This window comes from Periplaneta americana, chromosome 5 (assembly GCF_040183065.1).
Source record: "Periplaneta americana isolate PAMFEO1 chromosome 5, P.americana_PAMFEO1_priV1, whole genome shotgun sequence".
In the NCBI taxonomy this organism is placed as follows: domain Eukaryota; kingdom Metazoa; phylum Arthropoda; class Insecta; order Blattodea; family Blattidae; genus Periplaneta; species Periplaneta americana.
The window spans coordinates 186,792,502-186,796,697 of NC_091121.1; positions in this window are offsets into that span (position 1 = coordinate 186,792,502).

Below are 4,196 nucleotides of genomic sequence, written 5' to 3' on the forward strand. Positions count from 1 at the left end.
TTACCATATTTATCATGTCTGTTATCTGAAATATCTGGCAAAGCCTTCAGAGATCGAAAGTGAAACAGTCCGTTGCGACTCATCTGTTCCTTCATCTCATGTGACACAAACGCCACTGTCCACTGTTTTCGCAGATACAGATGTCGGATTTTATCTCTGCGGTGGAGAGGAAGAGGGAGAGTAGCGGTTCTACTAGTCTATGAAAAAAAGTTCGCCCAAATGTTTAACCTTGAGTATAGTGAGGATCACATAAGAGCAGTTCCTAAAAGGCTAATTTGGCCGTCTCTTCAGTGTTGCCAACTAATAACAGTTATCACCAAAAGAGGGCTAAATCACAATGCCATGTACTATAATAATAATAATAATAATAATAATAATAATAATAATAATAATAATAATAATAATAATATAGTATTAACAATAGCGATATCTTGCTTATTTACCACATCTCATCTTTATGATATCTAAAAGGTTCAATAATTTGTGAAAGAGTTTTTTTTTTTCTGGATCTCTCGTACAACATGTTAGTAGTTAGTAGATTAGTGTATAATCTAATATCAAAATATATTTTGTCTGACAACATGAAATTCATTGCTTTGATTAAACAGTTTACGATCACGAGACCTAACCTAAAATTGTATTTTGTTTGATCACGTGAAATGATTAGTATGAATTCCGAAAACGAATGCCACTTTGAAATGTATGCTTTAGAATATTTACTCCATTATTGTAATAAAAGTCTAAACACGAAATAAATAAATTAAAATGTGAAATGGTATTTCTATCGATTACCCAAGGGCATGTATCACACGAAATATGTTACATTGATTTACACTTAGGTCCAATTGTTTAAAATTCCCTGACTAAAGATCAACTTTGATCGAAGATCGAAAAGTGAACAGAGTTCAGACACTTCTTCTATTGTATAAAACTTTTCTGCGATCAAATTACTTTGGTTCAAATGCAATCTAAGTTCACGTGAAAAGGATTTGGCAACATCGCATAAACAGATGAAATACGTGATGCGCGGACCATGTTATACAGGTTTGTTCAGTGTTGCCAGTCTAGCGACTTTAACTCTTTTTCAACAACAATTTCTTTTAACTTTTATATTGCTTAAATAGGGATTTAGTGACCTTTTTAGCACCCCAATAGTGACAGAATTTAATCTTTCTTTGTTGATAATGAGAAATCTAGCGACTTTACAACTACTTTTTGGCGACTTTCCGTATTACACTCTGTTGGAGACACTGGTTTTTTGTGCAATGTAAATAATGGCGGACAATAAGAAGAAGGTTGACTGTTCTCCGAGTTGTTATCATGTTATGGTGTTTGATACTGCTAAACATAGTAAAGCTTTATAAAACGACAATTTTCGTTTAGTAATACAGTTAATTGAACATTTATGAATGTACCTATCATATCCATTAATAATTAATGGTTGTTATAAACATAATATAATTATAGGTTATGTTATTTGATACTGCTGAACACGATAGAGCCTTATAAAATATAAGATTGTTTGTGTATTAAGGCAGGAAATTGAAAGAAATATATATAAATGTACCTAACATATCTATTAATATTAATAATAATGGATATTTTATTTGCACAATCTGTCACTCGTATATTTCAAACAGAAAAGAAATGACTGAACTTGGATCATCTAACTTAATCGGAGAAATTTCTTCAGTCAAAGTTGACTTTAGTTTAAGATAAATTAATCTCAGATTAGACTTTATACAACACAAAATTCCAAGTTCAGCTAAAACGAGGATCAATTTAACCTCTGATCTGAGATTAAATGGTTTATACAATCGGGCCTTAGCCTACCTGACTCTAATCTTGAAATTGTAACCACAACACAACGCAACACATACAATAACTATTATGTACTAATATTAATACTGATATTAATGAATTTTTAGTGTGTTCAAATTTTACTAGCTTCCAATAATCTGCTCAGAAATATAGAATAATTTGAATTTTCAGAATTTAAACTACTGACAACTTGTGTCACTGCTGCCAACATAACATTTATAAAATCACTACCAGTTGTAGTATTTCTCAGTACCGAAATTCGAAACGAAGTTGGCAAAAGGAAATGCAACCTGCAAACTAGAAAATCGCCATAATCCACTAGCTTATGTAGTAATGGGGGGGAAAATGGTTAGGTTTCACCCTTAGGGTATTAAGTAAGCTGATCCGGACTATGTTTAAATATTTTTACAATTATTTTAAAATTAACTGTATGAGAGCTCATAATCCCCACTAGGCCTTCTAGAGTCAGCCTTCTACATTATGTACAAAACGCTCGGCACTCCCCGTGTGTACAATAATTATAAGTCTTTGTTCTTTGTTTAACGGAACCCTCAGTCCCTTATTTGTATCGTCACTCTAGTCTTTACTGCTTACATAATTTGTAAGTACTATGTAGCTTTCGCCCGTGTACACAATAGCGCGTCCATTGTCTCTGAATTACTATATTTGTCTGACATAAGTAATTCTTTTATTTCTAATAACAGATAATAACTTTTCTATTATTCCTTTGTTTCCGTCCATTTCAAACCTAATTGGTTCAATACATATCGAAAGCTTCTATCACTCCCTCTAAACCCAATACTCCCCCCTAATTTACTTCTAGTTTCCCTACAGTCGGTGCACACTTCTTCAATGAGTAACTTAAAATGCATGCACGTCCCCTTTATTTTATTTTATTTTATTTAACTTATTTATGTATTTATTTAACCTGGTAGAGATAAGGCCATCAGACCTTCTCTTCCCCTCTACCAGGGGATTACAACTACAATATTAAGAATACAATTACAATTAATATTAAATTTACAAATACAATAAAAATCAAAGTACTAAAAGATTAACTGATTAATAAAAGCTAGACAGTTTATTGTAAAAGTTAAGAAGAGAGAAAATTTTTTTATTAACTAAGTAAAAATTAAACCTACTCTACGCAGTAAGAAAATGCTTAATAAGCTTGCTTTTGAACGCTACTAAATTCCGACAGTCTCTGATGTCACTGGGTAGGGTATTCCACAAGCGCGAGAGCGAGATTGTGTATGATGATGAATACGATGATGTCTTATGTGTTGGTATGGCTAGTATGCGGCTATTTTGCGTGTGTGTGTGAAGAGATTATGATATGATGACAGGTAACTGAAACGTGAGGCAAGGTAGGTAGGTGTAGAGGTGTGAAAGACTTGGAAAAGGAGAACAAGAGAATGAAAATTTCTACGTTCGTTAAGCCGTAGCCAGTTTAGAGTTTGGAAGGATGGGATAATGTGGTCAGCGCGACGGACATCGCAGACGAAGCGAACACAAGAATTATGAACACGTTGTAATCTTTGCGACTGGTTGACATTGAGGTCAGTCAGTAGAGAATCACAATAATCGAAGTGGGCATTACTAGTGTTTCCACTAGTATTTTCTTGAGTGATAGCGGAAGGAATTTTCGAATGCTCTTTAAGGAATGTAGTATGGAAAGCGCTTTTTTGGTAGTGTGGGTTACTTGGTTATTCCAGTTTAAATGCGTATCAAAGTAAACTCCAAGGTTTTTAATACAGGAAGCAAAAGGGATTATTGTGTCGTTTAACTTGACTCGAAGAGCAGGAGTAATATTGCATAATAGACGCTGATGTCCCACTAGGATTGCTTGTGATTTTCTTGCATTGAGAGTCAAACCAAACTTTCTGGCCCATGCAGATATAAATTCAAGGTCCTCGTTAAGATTGTGTATTGCGTCATTGAGTGAGTCAGGGGTTGTATGGATATAGATTTGTAAATTGTCTCCGTAGAGGTGATGCTTACAGTGCTGTAGAGTCGAGGGGATGTCATTTACGTAAATAGCGAATAGTAGTGGTGATAGAACAGATCCCTGCGGGACTCCAGTATCAACGATACGCCAAGAGGAAGTTCGACTTCCAATGCAAACACACTGCTGACGTTCGCTGAGATGAGAGGAGAACCAAGAAACTGTGTTTTCTGATAGTTGGCGTGATCGTAATTTTCCCGTCAGTAAGTCGATATTTACAGTGTCAAACGCTTTACTGAAGTCTAGTAGTGTCAGTATTGTAATTTTACGTTCCTCCATAGCTTTTCGGATGTCTTCCGTTACTTCCAACAGCGCAGTCGCTGTACTGTGTCGAGTCCTGAAACCTGACTGTTATGTGTCCAAGAGTTCA